The sequence below is a fragment of the Anas platyrhynchos genome, chromosome 5, assembly GCF_047663525.1.
Source record: "Anas platyrhynchos isolate ZD024472 breed Pekin duck chromosome 5, IASCAAS_PekinDuck_T2T, whole genome shotgun sequence".
NCBI lineage: Eukaryota > Metazoa > Chordata > Aves > Anseriformes > Anatidae > Anas > Anas platyrhynchos.
Window position 1 is genome coordinate 50,960,159 of NC_092591.1, and position 21,168 is coordinate 50,981,326.

Below are 21,168 nucleotides of genomic sequence, written 5' to 3' on the forward strand. Positions count from 1 at the left end.
ATCCTGACCATCCCTCAGGCCCATAAGAAGAAAATATTTGGCTGTGTTCAGTACTTCACACATAAGCTATGCAACAATCCTGAAAGCTATCTCTGTAACCATACCAAAACATAACCCCTTTAATCCATTAAAACATCCATCCTAGTTATTATTATATTCCAGCTACTGTACGTCCTTTACCTAGCCATGACAAATTCTGTCTCAACCCAATTATATGTATGCTAATGCAAGGACCATTTTCCAAGGAAATTTAGTGGCCACTATTTAAACACTTGCTGTCTAATCTATCCAAAATATATAATTATCCTCATTATCAGAACTATAATAGAAGAGCATTTAGATCTTCATTCAGCAAAGTACACATAGTCAGAAAAGTATTTAAGCATATGGTTAAACAGACGGCAAGATAGCATTTAATGAACCACTGAAACATGAACAGGGCCTAACATGAATATTTTCTATGATATTTTTTAGCTGCCTTAAACACACACTTTCATAAATAATGAATCAGACATTACTAGTATCAGTTATTGTGATTTTGGGAAAGAGTGCAAGAGTTTAAAACTGTCTTGCATCTTCTTCACGGTTTGCTGTGATGTGGGAGCATCAAGTGGCTAGAGTCATTAAGCTATGTCATTTGTAGCAAGATAGAGCAGCACTTTCATTGTGATGAATACATGAGTGTATACACATAAAACTATGATGAGGATACTGGTTTCCAGAAAATTATTAGAGCTGGTTTAACACTGCTAAACCATGCTTATGACTATTTAATAGTGAATCGCTGTCTGTTTCAACCACATTCCTTCTTATTCCTATTCACGTATGTTTGTGAAGGTTCTCATAAGTCTTGATGAAAGCTCATCTAGTATATCAGGTCTTATAGTCATAGGTGATCAAAAGTATCTGTAAGAAAAAGAGTATCTGATATTCATTCATCTCTCAAATAAAATTGTCACCTATTCATTAAGCAACCACAATATTGCAATCAGCTGGGAGGAGCTGCAAGAAAGTGTCCACAAACTTTAATATTTAAATAGTATTTCTAGATAAGTACATCTGTCACATATCTATGTTACAGATAACAGATGATCTGAATGTCCACCTACTTAAAGTTTGGTGGTACTTTTAGGCATGTAGAGGAGACATGAAACACTGACAATTTACTATGGAAATAGCTTATACCTTAATTTTTTTCTCATTTTATACATGCATAAATTACTACAGTAGATGAAACTAGTTAAGAATTGTGTTCTTTAAGAAGAGCAGATAGTCATGTTCAATACATGTTGAATATTAACAGTAACTGTTCAGACTGCTACTATCTAAAAGTAGTCTAGCCCCTTTTAAGTATCTACTACTTGGTCTTGCCTGTTGCAAACCATTTCTAAGGCACAACTCTTAACAGTAATGGGAAAAAGTAAGCTCAAACATAATATGTCACGTAGTCTATAGTTGTTATCTTTCCTGACTACAGTGATTTTTTATTGCTGTTAAATACAATTAATGTCCATTAAGACAGGAGATACTCAGCACTTTTCTGAATTGAAGCAATAGAAAAGAAACAGAAATGAACCTGTAAGAATCCTACTTAATTTGATTTTCTAACATTATCTTTGCTCTGCTTTAGATATGTAAATAACTTAAGATTTGAAAAATCTTTTAGAATTAGCAAGAATTGCATCTATGCCTTAAGAGAAGAATAGGCCCCTACTGTTTATAATTGATTCATTAACAATGCACACAATATTGTGGGCAGATCTTTAATTGCATTAGCTTCTGATGAGTATCTGTGTCACCATTCCTCACAATATATATATATATTTTTTTCTTCTAATGACAAATTTATGGTGTGCATAGCTGTGCATCATCTGTTTGTGGAAGGACATTTCAGGCTGAGAAAGACATTCTCTTCTCTTCTGTCACATCTGTGTTCTTTAAACTAGATTACAGGGGACTTTAACTTCCCATTTCTCACCTGTCTGGCCCTGTAGGGGTATCCACTCTTGTGAGGTGATTCCTGAGGATCCTAAATAGTGCATAGAGTGACTTAATCAAGAAAAAAAGGATTTCTGCAAGCCAGGAGGTCATGGAGGGAGTTCCCTAGCACAAAATTCCAACAAGGACAGTGCTTTGCCTCACTTAAGCACCTTTTTCTAATTGATATTCAGAGTCAAATCTTTTTACTGGAGCTGGAAATCGAAGCCATGCCTGTGTAAAGACAACAAAAACTGCTGCTTCCTAAATGCTCAAGTAGGGCAGAATGTTAGAAGACTGAGATATAAGCCTTTACCCTTACTGAGATGTGTCACTTCCACTGAAACTCTTCCAGTTTCTAAAAAATATTTAAATATTCATTGATCCAAGGAAAATGTGGAAATGACTCTGTAGCCAATGAAGCAGCACACTTTGCTGGAAGACCGTCATTCTGCTCCCTGCATCAGTGAATACCTAAGTGTAACAATCCCTGTGCTGTTTGCAGATTGCTTTTCACAAGCTGAACTTTCATTACAATTAAACAACTTTTTCTCATTTACAGCCCAAATGGACCATTCAAAGCCTGCTAAGGCTAAAAAAGTACTAAGAAAAAATTCCTGCCTAGTAGAAAACTGATCAGAATTGCTTGCACTACTCAGCAACACTTACCAGAATATGAACCACAGAAAAAACTCATGCTAAAACAAAACTTAATTTTATTTTTTATTATTACTATTTTTACAGAATATCTTTTTTGATATTATGAAGACTGCAATCCTAGACTGAACACCTATTGTAGATTGTCCAAAGTTTCACTGTGAGCCACAAATCAGATCTTTATATTTAAGGTATATCAGTTTTTGATGCTGTGTTAACTAACGCAGGTTACATGCAGCTATCATGGATCTCACTGAGAGTAAATATATACAGAAGTCCATATTCCAATTTCAGAAAGTCAGCAATCAGTTAAAAATAAATACTTGAACAACTTTACATAGTTTTTCCTTGATATCAACATCCATTTTACTTAAGAAATGGATGTAAGTAGAGATGAGTAAAAGACAGGAATTTGGCCACATCTGAACCTAGTGTATAGAAAAAGCAGAATGGCTAGAACGATATTTTGATCTTTCTGTAGCAGGCCCATTAAAACTAATGTAATTCTTTCAATGCTGGATTATATCCAGATTAAAACAACTCCTAGCTGTTGAGAACTGCACAGAGAGGAAGTGCTCTCATTTTAATTGTCAAGATGGCTTTGAACCTGAAAATTTACCTACCACTTCCTGGATATATACTTTGTTCATGTGATTAAAAGTTTTCCTTCAGAACTATCTGTGTAAATTACTCTGAACTTCAGCCACAGTTAACACAGTATTTCTCTTATGTAAGGCAGAAGCTCATCCCTATGCAAAGTGTTAGCACAAAGCAGAGAACTGAATTATATCCACAGGTAATATTGATGATTTCAGGCAGACAAGACATCATCACTTTTTTAAACTCCTGAATAAAATTAATTCTAGTGTTTTCTCAGTTTGCACAGAACTATACTTTGATATATGTTAGAGTTACAGAGGGTCTTCCTGCTGTTTGGCTATTTGCTTCAAATCTTCAATTTGAAAGATTATGTACCTTTTATCTGAGCACACTGAATGATAGTGTACATATTTTATGTGTGGGGGAAAAAAAAAAAAAGGAAAGTAAAAGTACATATATATCAATCACTTTTCCAAGGTGATACTAGTGGTACTATTCTACTTTGTCCAAGTACAGTAAATCACAAAATATTCATTGAATGTGATGAGGTCAGGATTCCTATCCTCTCCTTTTCATTTGTGTGAGATGAAGTTTTTTCTCTGTGAAACATGTATATTCTGGAATTCATTTTCTCTCACTTCAGATACAGGACCAAAATACATCACTAAAACTTGAGGCAGTGATACATTTTTCTGGAAAAAAAAATATAGAAGTGGAATGAGCTGTCTGTGACTAATGCTGCAGTTTTAGGATGTTAAAACAGTTTGATCTGAAAGGCAATTTTGCGTAGATCAGGCAAGAAATATGCAAGATTGTGTTTTGTATCAGTTAATCTCCTCATAAACATATATTTTGAAATTGGGTTTTTGATGCTTTCCTTGTCTCTCTTATTATCTTTTTCTTTCTCAAAAAAAAAAAAAAAAAAACAGAAGATGTCTATAAAATGAAATCCTGTTTCTCATTTCATGTAGTTATCAACAAACACCTGAAAGAAGCTGAAACTTTTCTGCATCCTGTTTAGGCAAGTATGATAAAAAAGGAAAAGGGACATTGACCTTGAAATTCACTGCACTCAAAATCTGTTTGTCCTACATGAAGAAACTTCATGGTTGTTTGACTTCTTGTGAGAGGTTTTTGAGACTGAAGCAGCAATAATACAGCCTGCTTCATTCCTGGCTTCAGACCCAAGAGAATTATTGTTGGCCAAGATGAGCTTTGAAGATATCCTTCTTTGCAAAATATTCCAAAAGGGATTATTGTTGCCTGAGATAAGCCTTCTGATAGCTCCCTGCAAAAGACTCATCCAACATAACTTGACAAACTTCTTGTGGTTTCAAATGCTAATAGTCTAAAAACATTGAAATTAATTATTATCGAGGCATGAAATTTCAATTATTTGGGTCAGTGATATTTTCTTATGACATCTAAGTCATTCAAGAGAAGTCATTTTACAGGAACAAAAACTGGATGACAGAAATATAAAGTTATATTCCCACCGAAGAAATACAAAATAACCCTGATAGGAAAATATATTTAATTCAACACTGTGTATGACTGATATTATTACTTAACAGATGCACAGTTTCTGAAACAAAAATTGCTGGAAGAATATCAACAAACAAAAGGAATTAAACTGCTTTTCTGTTTCTGAAGGAATAAATATGATATAAAGTAGTATTAAAGAAGGCAGATTTCATGATCTTTAATTGCTTTGAGTGTTGTAAGCAATAAGTACAAAACACATAAAAGCTTGTATACAATGTCTAGTATACTCACAGCACTCATTCCCACAAGATATCATTAAGGCCAAAATTCAGGCTTTAAGATAAGATTAAAGGTTTATGTAGTTGGTAATAAAAATTTTAGAAGAGGAAGTATGTGGGGGGTGAGAATGAGACTGATTTTCAAGGGAACATACAGAAGTTAAGTGTTTAATTAAAATCCCAGTTCCAAGTTTATATATGTTTCATACAGGCAGACATTAAAACTATGAAAACCCTCTCAAGATTGCAGCCTTAACACCTTTGAAATCAAATTATGTTTTGTCATGGTGTACAGTGCATGGGTTGTCTACAGCATAAGGCTCCTTCAAGTATGAAAAAAATTGGTGAAGCTGAATCAGTTGTCACCCCTGAAACTTCAAGAAAACAAACTAGGGTGAAATGATTTCCATTTCTGGGGGGGAGACAGCTGTCCCCAAGTAACCAAGGAGACATTCAATGGCCATGTTTGCTTACTTTTTTTTTTTTTTTTTTTTAAATGAACTCAGAAAGAACATATGTAAATTCTGTGAAGAGAAAAAAAAATCATCTCAGCAGGCAGATAAAAACGTTAAAAGCAGTTAAGACTTCATCCTAGGAATTGAGACAAAAAGGAAAATATTTGGGCCTTTTAAAGTATGAAGATCGATTGCATGGTACTACTGCAAGTGGAAATTAAGATTTGTGACATCTAAGTAACTGTGGTTTGCATAGAAATGGAAATGTGTTTTAGGATGATGGAGCAGAAGCTGAAAAACAGTACAGAATTATAGATTATAGGGATCTGAAAGAAAAAGCACCAAGCACACATAAAAGTAAACTCAGAGTAGGCTGTTTTAAAACACATGGAAGCTAAAGAATTATTGTAGATCATTGCTAATACAGAATGCAAGTCCAGAAGAAGGTTTTATCTTTTTAACTCAATAATAAAGTTGAAGACTAGGAAGAGATGAAAATCCTTGTGGCCATATTTGACATAAGATTGGAAATTACTGACAGGTTTATATTCTGACCTTTACATTGGATAGAAAAATTAAGCCTATAGAGGAGAATATTTAAGCAAATATAGAGTAACAACTTTCCCTTTAATGAAATGAAGTTAATAGGTCATTCCTACATCATTTGGGCAGAACAGGTACCATTACTTTCTTTGTTTTATTTACAGTAAAGTTAATGTTGGTGAATTGGAATCCCAAAGACTGAAGCTCATCATCATGAATGATAAAACCAGTATAAAAATAGGAACACTGTCTTATTCTCTTTCAAATAAACAAACCTTACAATTAGATTTTTTTTAGATGTTTTCTAAAGTCTAATTCTCTAATTTCTCAGTTGCTCAACTGTTGTAGAAGGAATTATACACTTCACTTGTAAGAGAGAAGCAGCAATATATTTATTGATGGAAACAGTGATTTAGCAGGGCTTAATTATGAATAAGGCAGCAATTCAACAAATCTCTAATGGTAAATGTAACATTAACAAGATTCATGATGGCAAGGTCACTTGATTATTTACTACACAAAGGACTGGGTCAGCCTAAAAACATCAGGGAGACCCTCAAGTTGAGTCGTGTGGATCAGAATCGAGCCACTTTTGCTGTCCAAACTCTGAGGTGTCTAGATAACAACTGAGTCTTATCCCAATCCCAGACTTAATGGTTTATGCCTGAAGGACTATATGCATAATCAATCCTATATATCACTTAGCTAAGATTAAAAAGTTTCAACACGCTTAGCAAATTACTTCCAGATTTTCAACAAGTTAGCTATTAGTCACTTAACTGAGTATCTGTTGCAGGTAAGGAATCTCTTAAACTCGAGGAGTAACCTTGAGAAGCATCCCTGCTCAAGCATAAGATCCTGGCATGCAGCCCAATGCAATACAGAAGAGCTCAAAAGCCTCTGGGCTGTCCCTTATTTATGGAGTAAGATGATCAACTGCTAGTCAGATTTACATACCAGCTGTATTTGGTTGGTGCATGCTGCATTAGCCGTTGGATCCATCTTCCCTGAATCCATCTTGAGCCCAGTTTTGCTAATACAACCAGATGTATTCATCACAGTCATCATTGAAAGTTATCACCCAAGCAGGGTTACGAAGAGTCAGGTGGTTTGGGGAAAGGGAAAGGTAAAGAGGCAGGGGAATACACCACCACATCAATGTATGCATGTTTTTTTAGTTCTGCTTATGAGCATTTGTGATCTCTATCCTATATCTTGTACACATTTTGAATATACAAATATCCACCCACTGACTAAGAAGGTGAGAGCCTCTAGAATGATCATGAATGAAATTTTCTAGAGGTCCAAAGAACAGATATTCAGTACTACTGAAATGGAAATGGGCATTAATCCAGTAAAGTAGCTAAGCCCACGGTAGTGTTTAAGTGCAGAGTGCGTTCCACTGCAGTTAATATAACTACGTATACAGTTTTATATAAATAAAATGTATGCTTAAGTTCTTTGGAGGATCATAAGCATAAATAGAAAAAATATCAGTTTCAATATCTTACACTGACCCTGTAGCACCTTTTTTTCAGTTGACTCATGGTAATTAAAAGTGTTATATGTTGTCATGAAAAATGCATTCTCCATAGACAAGTCTTTTAACTTTGCCCTCTATATAAGAGGTGTCACATTTGCATATATGCATTGCAATATGAGCAGTATATTATATTCCTATAATCCAAAAAGGCAAATAAAAAGCATGTAAAAGTTTAGTTAGGATCACCTCCAGCTATAAAGATTACCCTTTCCAACACTTTCAAATGAATTGGAACCATGTTCTTAATCATCTTGTCATCCCTGTGGTATCCATACAGGCTTAGTTACCCAGGGTACCTTTTTTTATTAATGCTTTCAAATTTTCCTTTGATTTGAGGAGCAACACAAATATTTTCTCATTATTCACTCTTCTTTGAGTTTATATGTTGGAAAGTCTATTCCTGTCTTAAGTATCTTTGAAGAGAGCGCATCAAAAATGAAGCAACATAGAAAGCAAGCTTTGACAAACTAAGAAAAATTTCCTAATACCTAGTTGATAAGAGTTTCCTGCAACTTTTGTGTTTTTATTTTTATGTCCTACAGTGTGAACATTATTCTTCCTAGTTAAAAATAACATCATGTTCACTTGGCTCACCACATCTCTCCTGTCATGCATGGCTTGTGCTATCATCCAAATCCAGAAATGAACAAGCCCTGCCACCAGCTCAGGAAAGTGTCTGCGCCCACTGCTCTTGAGCAAAAGACTGAGTGCTGTCTTGAGCCTGAGCAAGAAAAAAACAGGGCACTGAAGTATGGGCTTTACACATATGAATAGTCCCAATGACTTGAGGGGTTTTGGTAGTTTTCATAACTGTTCACAGTTTCACTGCTTCTGTGATCAGAACAGCTAGCTCTTTTTCAGAAGGGCTAGACATATCACATATCACAAATCTAATGCATGAAATATCAGGTCTTGAGTGACGAATCCTCCTTCACAAACTTTTACTTCAACAGTTAAAGAGGTAGACCTCACTTCCAGTCTAAACATATATTGTTTAGACTTCACCCTCTCCATGCCATTTCTTGATATACTAGTAAGCCCTGAATCATTCTTTCTGACCAAGTCACTGATTTATTTTTCTTTTAGATAAACGTGCAAGAACTTAACATTTTTCAGAACTCAAAACTTTCTGTAACTCATCATGTGCACACCAGTACTGATGCTACATTTCAGCTTCTGATACAGCAGGATGGAATCACAAAAGTAGGACTCCATTATAAATAAGCTGTCAAGCACATGCCTGAAAGGTTTTTTAAATGATATTGAACCAATAAATGAGGATTATAATATATCAAGATTTTTTTTCTCTATTATGATAATTTAAAATGTGTTCTGACAAGATCTGTGAAAACCAAACTAAAATATATTCTGTAAATTAAAAGAAGAACACGATACCAAAGGGGCACCAAGAAAATATCCCTGTCTGCTCATTTTCTCTAAGGTTTCAAAAGCAGGTTTTTGAACACTTCTAGATAATATATATCTGCAAGTCATTCAAATGTTAACACAAACTCATGTGTGCTGGTAGAATGTTAAATATGGCTTACATAAATGACCATGGAATTAAAGACCAGTTTGCAAATGGATTTCATTTTTTATGTGAGGATGAATGTTCCCAAATACTTCTCTGCAATTTGTCCATTACTGGACATTACTACCCAATTATTACTATCCAAGTTATGCAGTTTTGATTCTTTGCTTTGTTACAAAGTATTTGATTATGTCATATAACCTGAAGAAAGAAGTACTTTGTTCTATTTTAAATATCAGATAAGACAGTAACTCCTCAATTACACTGTGATTTTTGATTGGTTGGTTTTTGTTCTTCATTTATACCTTTTAATTAATTAAAGTAATTTAACGAATTAATGAATAAGTATATTAATAAATAAACTAATAAATTAATATTTAATAAATTAATTTTTTTAATTCATTTGGAGAGAGTTTTTCCCTCACTTGCCACTGCAATTGAATGAGCCATTAAAACAACCTACATCAGGCTCACTTTTGGGTTTATTTTTTACTTATTCAAGTATCTTGTTATTTTAATATACAGCTTAGTGTTTTAAGCATTGGCCAGTTTCTGTCATAGTGAATCAGGGATAGCTCAGATATGCTAACAACATTAAGGGCAAAAATAAATTTTTCAACAAGGCGTTGTATAATATAACTTATTTGGGGCAAGTTGTGAGGTTCTTTCATACCAGCTCCTCACCACAAAGCCGTTTAGTGGGTACCTCAATCACGATTTTTTCAACCGCCTCTCTTTTCTGTCAATTCTTATGAATTCTGTGTATTATCCTACTTCAGCTTTTCAGTTGCTAGGTCCAGAAGCAGACATCTGGTTTCTACTAGGGTCTACCTCCACATACTTTCCTCACAAACACAACATATGTATATTTATTGAATATTTCAGCTTTTTAATATGATTACTGACATATTTCCATTCAATGCTTAATATAGCTTAATTAATTATTAATAATATTAATAATAATTATTAATATAGCTTAATGCTATATTAATATAGCATTAATGCTATATTAATATATAATAATATAATATATAATGCTATATTAATATAGCATTAATATATATTAATTATTATATATATAATATAGCATTAATATATATATTAATATAGCATTAAGCTATATTAAGCATTGAATGGAAATATGTCAGTAATCATATCAGTATTATACTATACTAGTACTACTGTTCTTCAACAGTTTGTCAAATATTTCTGAGATTCTTTTCATTCCCTTTTTTTTTTTCTGTAACCTAGTCCTTTTCTATTATATTAAATATTATAAATTTTCATTTTCCCCTTCTTTTGTTATACATTTTCTTCCATTTCTACTCTTAACCAATACTTTTTTTAAAAATGTGTGGGGGTTGCTCAACTTTTCCCTTAATATAGTACAATAGGTTGAATTTGATTTCCAAATGTCATTTTCCTCTTCAGTACCTCTTCTCCACATTATTTAGCTCATAATCATATACATGTGTGGGTATACATATAAATCAGTCAATCAATCAAGTTTATATGCTGCTGTTTGTGCGTCACAAAATTAGTAAAATCAACAAAATTTTGCTCCTAAACTAAAAATTTTTAATCCGCAATCAGTTCTTTCTCATATCTACATCGTGCCTAACATAAACTGTTCCTACTCTTGGTACAGCCCCTTTTGAACAATGAATATTTCATCTATAAATCTTTAAAAGTTCTATCAATATTTTGTCAGTAGTAAACTTTCAAGCAAGCCTCTCAGATTGAAGACCCCTATGATATTTGTGTTTCATTTTGTTTTGCTTTTACCTAATCTTTACAAGTATGTCCTTAAGGAGCCAATCATCTTCTTCAAGCCTCACTCAGAAAGAGGTCTTTTTCATAAAATGTCACTTGACTTTGTTTTCATCCAGTTACATAGATCATTACCACTGATGCCAGCATTCAAGTCACATGAATCACACAATCAAGTTTCATTAATGTCAGATTTGTCAAATATGTACTCATAAATGAATAATTTCTCTTTTCATTACCCAGCCTTCAGATTACAGTCATCCCAAGGATTCCACTGATGAATTATGGTTCCAGTTTGAATAATCTTTGCATCAAAATTTTGAATGAAATCTCTCATTGTTCAGTTTTTCATTTTGCTTCACTGTCATTCATCTCAGTAAAACAGTTTCATCTCAGTAAAACACAAAACCGTATCTGGTTAGAAGGAGAGCCCTGGGCAGTAATATTGTGCCATTCATTTTCAATCCTGTTAAAATAAATAAATAAATAAAAATGCAGTCTTCCTACGTGTTAATGGATCTCTCACTGGGCTTGCCCAATATGCTGAGCCCAGACCTCCCCCTTTCTGTCGTCCTGAAGCCATATGTCATTTCAAGACTGCCAGTTTTTGTTTTTTTCCTGTGATGCCTACACAACTCAATACTAAAAGTGTAAAAAGCATTACTTCCTACTTCTCCTACCACACCAACATCAGAAACTGTGCTAAGGAAGTGCAAGTAGATTCTTAAAACTGTATTTTCTTCAGTCTGTATTGTGACAAAGTACATTTCCTTGCTTTCATATTTATTTCGAAGTGTGAAGTTTACCCTTTTCACACTGTAGCCTATACATTCATTTTCACAGGCCAAATCAGCCTGTTAGTAGCCTATTTTTACCTTTCTACATTGATCCAACCAAATAGACACTTGCTTAGCAGTTGCCCTCTATCCTATAAAGTTTGTGAAATCAGAATGACAGTTTTCAACCAGAGCAGAAAATAATTCAATGAACCAATTAAATCACCCTGAACACAGATATTCATGTGAATCTCTCTCAAGGCATGGAGAATACTCCTGATGCAATAACACCATTTAAAAATTCAAGTGCAAATGTCTTTGGGGGTAAAGTATTTCTAACACTCACTTCCTTGTAGCAGTAGTCTGTAAAAGAATTACTTGACATTGTGACCTGCTGGAAGGAATAAGTTTTAGATTTCTAGTTCACTAATTTTTACTTCTGTTTTATCAAAATTGTCCAGTTAAAGTCTCTTCTAAATAAAAATACTGCCTCTTAAATACATTTCACTGCGTTTGGAAACAATTTCTGATAGAAAGAAAAATGTGCAAACAGTAAAAAACTAAAATTAACTGAAGAGATTTTAAGATATATATGATGCATGCTTTAGAATATGAGGTTGCAGTACCTTGGATCAGAATAGAAAACGGTGCCCAGGAGCACAAAAAACCGCTAGTCATAATTCACAAAGAAGACAGGTACATCTGTCATGATACATGTAAAAGAAGCATGGATTTGCAATAGCCTGCAATGAACAAATCATAATAGACAAAAACAGAAATTATTGTTCTTCTTATTGCTAAGCATAATATCAATGGGGTCATGATGCCAGGCCTTGATCCAACAAGAGCCTTTCAAATTTTGATTATTTTAAACTTGCACATTGTTTATCTGGTACTTCTTTTATTTATTTATTTATTTACTTTTAATTTTGGAGGAGATAATTGTCTGAGCTTAATTCGATTTCTGTGGCCAAAGAGAAAAAGAGAAACCGTGGTGAAAGAAGTTTGAATTTTCATACCATTTCTGTCAACTGTTCTCATTTGGAGCAGATATAAGGTGAAATAGAGCAAGCTCTTCCCATCAGTGAGTGGCAGTAAGGTTCAGCGACAGGTTGTCAGAGATGACAGAATCCTAGTTTTTCGTAAGACAAAAATAGAGAAGTGTCCCTCTTCATCAAATTATTAGGAAATTTATATTGTCCCAGTCCTAACAAAACTGTATTTATTCTGCAAACATAAGGGTATTTAAAGCACCTCTGGAGAAGAAATCAGAGAAGCTTACCATAAGTACCCATAATCATCAAAGACCTATGCTACCTTCGTTTGTTCTCTCTCTCAAACAAAACCAAACACAAATAACCACTGAATTCCCAAAGCTTCTAGATTGCTGGATTGTAATAACTGAAATTCACATCTAATCAATGCAAATGTTATTAGTTTCTGTGTTCCTTTCTGTCTGTTCCAGCTGACTGGATTGTTGAGTTAGTGCACAGAAAAACAATGCACTTCAGTTTGCTTTCAAGGACCGTGGACAGAGTCATTAAAATAATCCTTAAGGAGAAAAAAATAAAATTGACATTAACATTAATATTGGAGGAAAAAGCAAAAAACAAAGTACACACATAAAAACAACACAATAGCAGACCACAATAAATAAATAAATAAATAATTTTAAAAGTGCATCAAATTAATTTGGCCAGAGACACTGACTACGTGTATTTTTAAAAATCATCAGGGCTTGTTCTTGGCCTATTTAAAAATCACTCAGATAGGAGAAGTGAGAAAAAGAAATGTATAGGCAAGTGATGGAATATAGAGGAAGAGAAACTGCACCTGTTTGCTGGAGAGTGAAACTACTATGGAAACAACCCTCCCAAGTGTAATGGGGACCAAATGTAACAGGAAGGCAAAGAATGGCAATTTCAGTTCTTCTACAGATGGGGGTTGAAACACAAAGACTTACAGGACTGAAGGAGAATATAATTATGCTGTGTTTTTATAGGACAAGAAATACAAGAGAAGTTTGTATCAGACTGTCCATGATCTCATCTTATTTTAACACAAGGATCCAGCAATATGCTGGATAAATAGGGGTTCAAATATTATTTCAGATACCATTTCAGATTATTTCAGTCTATCATTTGTCCACCTGGTTTATTTGATTCTATGAAGTTCTATAAGTCTATAAGTTTAATATATTAATTAATATGTTAGATACTATATATATATAAATATATATATTAATTTAAATACTATAATTCTGTCTATCCTTTTACCCAGAAGGATACAGGCTGATGGAAAATTGTACCCAAAAGGATGGCTGATGGTACAGTCATCATGAAAAATAGAAAAAATAAATGCTGTTTACAACTGAACTGAGAGACATGGACAATACTGAAATTATTTTTTTAAATGGTACCTTTCTCTTCCAGTAACTTAATAGTCAAGATCATACTGGGGATAATCTGAGGTTTGAAGGCAATTTTCTGTTGAATAAAAAGATAAGAATGAAATATTGCATATGGCTAGATAGTAAAAATGTCTGTGGAAACAAATTATCTACCGATAATCCAATTACCTGTTGCTTGCAGAACTTCAGTCTGTTAATTATCTCCATTCTTTCTGAATCACTTCTCCGTTACTGAGATTCATTAAAGGTCCATTCAGGTCTCTCAAACTATTTAACATCTTTTGTGTCCAAAGATATACAGCATCATCAAGCTTTCAAACCTCAGAGGTAGGGCTATGTCCTTGAATATATTTATGTATTTCACATTGTAGTCAAATAATATGGAATACAATAACTGACCAACCATGTTTTTTCCCCCTGTTTTATATCTACTTTAGTTTTTTATGTACATTTATGATTTCTAATATCAACCAGCAGTTAAACAAGCAGCAGTTTAACGCCTGTTTATCTGAATACCTGAAAATTCAAATCTAATATCTACATAGTCAGACCTTCTTGTTTTTATTATTTTTATCCCTCCATCATGACTCAGTACGTTTTGAGAATGGTTCTGTTTTCATAAAATATTGTAACTAATTAAACACTTAGATTTGAGAAGGAGTATTGTGACAGATATTCACTATGGGAACTGTACTCCTAAGAATGAATGCACTTACCATTGAAAGCTAAACACTGCAAATTTATGCTGCCATTCAGAGGAGCATTAGGATCTTTAGTACAATAAAATAATTATGGGGCAATGTATAGTCGTCAAAGAAACACAACCTCCAAAATAGCAAATTTGTGGAGGAGGTTATACTAAATACTAAAGTTTGTGGATCTGCCCTTTCAAAGATCCTGAGAATCCTCAGCTGAGACTAGAAGAAGATACTATCCTTACCTGGGATTCATAAGAGCTGAAATAAATTAGTTCTTCTGGCTTTGATTAGAGGAGCAGAAAGAAATGCCCTTCCTTTGTCTAATATTTAAAGCAGACATTGGAGACGAGAAAAAAAGGGTATTTATATAATACTGTATATATAATATGTATCCTTGTATCATGTAAGTATACAATGGATATATTCTTTTTTTTTTTTTCTTCTCTCTCTGTGTTTCTGAAGCCTGTTATAGTACTACATGCTTCAAGGTGGCTCTAGTTACTAAATGCTCTCAATTATGTGTGCAAAGTTTGCACCACTGAAAGCTTATTAACTGTCTAAACAGGTAAGCAATGAAAAGACCACTTTGTTATCTAATTTTTGTCATGGTTTTCTGAGAAGTATGACATTTTAATCAAATTTCTCTCAGTACTGATAGAGAGACTTGAAATTAGTTTGTTCATATCCCACATGACTATTCTAGGCACTCTTTCATCTTCACCTGTATGTTCTGAGGACACTCATTTTTTAAGAAGTGGATTTACTAAACTCCCTGTAATGTCATATCTCCAATACCACTTTGGTTAAGTTTTCCAAAGTAACTACTGAGTTTTAGAATTTCTACCTTAGATTCTTCAAATATTAATTCTACCAGAGGAACATTATTTTTCTCCCATTTTCATGTGAGTTTAACTATTGAGAGAAGTATTCATGTGACCATTCACAGATTACAGACTTTTTTTTTTTTTTTCAATCGATAAGAAGAGCCATATGGGTAGCGGCACTGGTATCCTCCCATTCCCAGTACTCTCACCAGTACTACTGTAGCCTATCTAAGATCACAGTTGTGATTTCCCCGCAGATTCAGAAGAAAAAAACAGATTTGCACAGACATCAGGGAAACAGAATTTGGCCACCAATTCTTTATTGCCAGTGAATAGAATAGAAAAGTCCAATCGGAAGGGACCTTCAAAGATCATGTAGTCCAACTGCCTGACCGCTTCAGAGCTATCCAAAACCATGTCATCCAAATGCCTCTTGAACATTTATAGGGCTTCAACCACCTCACTAGGAAGCCTGTTCCAGTGTTTGACCACCCTTACGATTTTTTTTTTTTTCTTATTTATAATCTAAACCTCTTCTGGCACAGCTTTGTGCTATTCCCACGTGTTCTCTTATCAATTACCAGGGAGAAGAGACCAATGCTTCTGTCTCCACTTCCCCTCCTCAGGAAGAGAGCAATGAGATTGTTTCTTGGCCTCCCCTTCTCCAGGCTGGACAATCCAAGTGTCCTCAGCCTCTTCATATAAGGCACACCTGCCAGTCCTTTTACCAGCTTTGTTGCCCTCCTCTGAACACCATCAAGCACTTTAACAACCTTTTTATTCTGTGGAGCCCAGAACTGCACACAATATCCAAGGTGAGGCTGCATGAACACTAAATACAGTGGGAGAATCACCTCTTTTGACCAGCTGGCAACGATGTGTTACGTGTCCTAAAACACAGTTTGTCCTCCTGGCTGCCAGGGCACACTGCTGGCTCATGCTGAGCCTGCTGCCAAGCAGCACCCCCAGGTCCCTTCCTTCTGAGCTGCTTACCAGCACTCAGCTCCCAGCGTAAGCCTGTAATTGGCATTACTCCATCCCAGGGGCAGCACCCAGCATCTATCTTTGTTGAACTTCATTCTGTTGGTAATTGCACGGTGCTCCAATGTATCTAGTTTCCTCTGCAAGGCCTCTCATTCCTCCAGGGAGTCAACAGCACCTTCCAATTTAGTATTATCAGAAAATGTTGTTGAAAGAAACAGAATTGAATATGACTACCAGACCACCAACCGCATTCATAGCTTAAAGACTTGAGACAAAACCCAGCTATGATTACAACTAAAAGAACAACACCTCACTTCTTCTGCCCAATACCCTTTTACTCACAAATTGAAGACTTTTGATCTGTAACATTTTGAATATATAAAGAAAGCACTTACTTTGACCAGCAGTTTTTACATCATTACAGAATGAATCTCACTTAGTGCGGAAAGCTATTGATTACCGCTTTGATACTGATTTCCACTAGAAACTGAGAAAACACCCAATCAAACATGGACTCAGTCCTTCCTGAACTATCTTTCTTAAAATCATGGGGAGTTATGAAAATAATTTAACTACCCAGGAGATACATTCACATTCCATTGACAGCCACAAAGATGCCTTTCTAGGACTCTTTCATTACTACAGATTAGGAGCCACAGCTTACATTTTTCACTCATACTGTTATTCTACAGATTGATCCCATTCCAGTGTTTTTGAAAAAACATGTAGCATGCCAAGGGTATCTTACAGCTGTATTCACATAACAGTCAACTACAAGCTGTTAGTGTGAGCTATACAGAAAAACTTCAAAGACTTAGATGGTTTAATGAAAAAATAAGTTATTTACATGTAAGAAATACTTCCTTAATATTGAGAAACTACTAATACTAAGATGAAAAAGTGCTTAGTGGGACTAATGCATTATATTGATATGAGAACAACCTTCTAAACTTAGCCCCTTGAAAAGGATGTAATTTCCAATAGCTGATCAAATCAAATCTATTTCAAGATACGTTAGTCAGCCTTCTTGGAAACCTATAATTACTGAGCCATTAGTTGGGTCATCATTTTCATATGCAAAATCTGATGCTAAATACTTCACATTTCTCACATTCACTTTTCTTCTAAGTCATGCTAAGAAACAGAAAATGAAATAAAGCAATGTATTTGAAATAAAAAGCACATTGATGCTTCAACTCGTTATTTTAAATGCTGAGACAAAAAAGAAAAAAAAAAAACACACAACAACACAAACCAAAAAAAAAACAGGATGTCATTTCCAAATGTCCCTATCTATATCAATGTAAGAAGAAGGCCATGAATTCATAGGGCAGCAGTGTCACCCAATACAAAGTAGGAAGAAAGCTCGATTTTCTCCTTCTCATTCAACCACAGTCCCAAATTCTGTGAACTATTCACTTCAGTGTGTATGGCTAACAGCTGCAGAACAGAGATCTGATATCACAGTCACTGCAGGTTAAAGGGTGGTAATTAGCTGAAAGGTGAACATAAAAAAAAAAGAGGGCAATGCAAGGTGTGCGAGGAGAGTTATTGTCGATAAAGAGCCAAAATGAATTTGTTTAAACTGTATAAGCTCAAAGAATGATAGTCTGAACTTTCTTCATCTGTGCTGTTGTCTTTGATAAATCCAGCAAGGAAGCCTGACAGCCTCATACCAAACTACTGGACTGAAGCTGTCCGCTAAGGCAGGTAGGAAAAGTGCACAAATGGAAAAAGAAAACAGAAAAAGAAATCCAAATAAAATTCCTCCACTTTATGTTTAAAATTATTTCAGGGAGGCAAACACAAGTTAAATGTTCAGTGCTAAATCCTGGCCAGCCCACATTATCCTTTCCCATTTATTATATCTGTAGCACCAAAGGCACACACAGGTCTACTAGTAAATACTACAGAATATAGAAATAGTTTTATAACTTGTAAACGTATGGGGAAATAGCATAATGGTTGGGCATTTCATAAACACCTACTCTTTAAACTGTTAGCAAATGCTCTTCTCTGACCATGCCCAAGAAATGTTTGGGAAGGTGCTGACCAACCTCCCAACCCCTGCCCCCAGAAGGGTGTATTAAGGTATGTTCCCAGTTAACACTGTGCATGCAGAAACATTGTTTTGGGAAGAAGAAAGTTAAAGAATACTGAAGATAAACCATACTACTCAGCTCAAGGCCAGCGAACAGTTCCTGAGGCCTCAAACCCACAGGCTGGTGATTAAAATCATCTTATATAAGACAGATGTTAGGCTCATTATACTAAGAGAGTAACTGTAATTTGACCTCTTTTTGTCTAACAAGAAGAGTAAGAGATTACCATCACCACCTACAATACAGAGAGTAACTTGTTTCTGGTTACAAATGGTTCCTGACTGTACACTGGAGGTAGAGCAGCATTGCATGGAATCATAGAAGAGCTTGGGTTGGAAAGACCCTTAAAGATCACTTACTTCCCCCCGTTCCCCCCCCGCCGTGAGCAGGGATGCCACCCACTAGATCAGGTTGATTGTGTAGAAATTTAAATTAACTCATTTTATAAGCAATATGATTAGTTTGTAAAAATTTGTCATCTCACCATGTTCCTTCTGATACAGGAAAAAGTTGGATGGGATATATAAGATTTATACCATGCATTGAATGTGAGGATTAGCACACTCAGGCTTCCTCAGACCACCTGGAAAAGCCAATTCCAACATTACTGACTCTGAAGCAGGATACATATCAATTTCCATGTACTTCCTCTGGGCTAACTCATAGATTTATTCTATCACTACATAGGAAAGAAGCAAATGTACTATGCTTCAGTGAAATTGGGCTGGGATAACCAAAACATGAGCAAGAGCTAGAACATACCTTGTTTTCAACTTGCAATTCAAGACTACAGGCCTCAAACTCTACAGGCCAACGAATATCTTTCTGCGTTATCTGTATCTCTGCATTCACTGTCTCTAGAGATGCTTATAAATGAGATATATGAGCTCATAAGGTGGCTGCCTCAGATCCTGTGCAGTTTAGGATCAGTGGAAATGTTGCATAAAGCAGACAGCAAGAATTTGGCAGTCACCCGCATGTGAATAATTTTTAAAATGAGGGTCAGAGATGTAAAGTAGAACAAAGTTATTAGATCACGTTCTCCCAGCAGTGAGTTCTAGAAACGGTGCCTTCTCTGTCACAGTAACCTTCAGCCCTAGGAACGCTGAACTGCATGGGCTGTGCTTCTGTGAGGCAAAGTAAAATGTTTTAATACAAATACAATACATGCAGGTTATTTCTGTGTAACTAAATTTAACACAACAGGGCATGTTGGCAAACACAGAGCACCAGCTGTCAGCACTCAGAGCTGACATGGTTGTTCTCTGTTCAGATAATTATCTAGGTTGGTTCATTGCTATATTGCAGTCTAATTATAGTAGAAGTTAGATGAGCACTCCTTTCACTTGGCTGTATGGATCAAATCTTACTTTCAGGTTACAGAGATGAGCATTGGCACTACTCTTTTCATTTCCCTTCATCATTTTAATGGCAATAGGATTTTTGTTTTTGATTTGTTTTTATTTTATTCCTAAAGCTCAGTTTCAGGTGATGAATATTCTGGGAAGAGAGAGATTTTGGAGCGTGGGATCTGTGAAGCTTTGCATACAGCCTTCATCAAAGGAAGAGCCTCAAAACAATTGTGTAAGAGTTTGTTCACAACTGTCATCCTACATAGCAGGCTGAAGGTCAGAGTGTGATCCTATCCCTGATAAGGATCAGAAAGCTTTGACTCAGTAAACTCAAAAATATTTTTGTTTTATCAATATGCATCCCATCCCACACAGTCCGTTCTTCTGTTCCTACTGAGAAGTAATGGAAATTTTGTGAGAGACTCTACTAATGAAAACAGGTAATAGCAAATACTGCTTCTGAATAAAATGGAAGTTCTTACAAAAGCCAATTGTATCCACATGCTTTGTATGGAGAGTCCTGATTAACACAAGATTATATCTTGAATTCCACTGTAGATGAAGTTCATATTATAACACAGTCCTAATTCTGCATTGAACCATTTTACTCTACTAAAATAAATGGGAATATGCTGTGCCACCAAAATAGAGAACAGTACTTACAGGACATTTTCTAAAAGAATTACAAAAAATCTGAATGTTCAACTGGGAGGTTATTGCTTGCATCTGTTTTTACACATGCAAAGAAATGCTATGGAGATATTGTGAAAACTTCTGTTTGTCCTTAATAACCTAAGGAAAGCCTTTACTCTGTACACTAATGCTGAACTTCTCTCTAGTGTGGCACTGCACCACACATCAAGTTTTACCTCTTCGATTCATAATATAAAAGTCCATTTATAGCACAGAATAATGTGCATACTTTACTGACAATTAAGATTACACATCTGCTCACACAGACTACTATTTCTACTGTACTTTTAATTTATTATTGCTTACTTTAATACACTCAGTTTCATCACAGTAGCACCAGGGATCAGATCATTGTAGCCAGAGCTGTACTGAACTAATTTAATCTTCTTGGGGGAAAGCAAAAAAATGAAAAGTGTGAGAGAACATTTTAGATTGAAAGATATGTGGGTTTTTAATTTTTTTTAATTTTTTTTTTTTTTCCTCCCAGCAT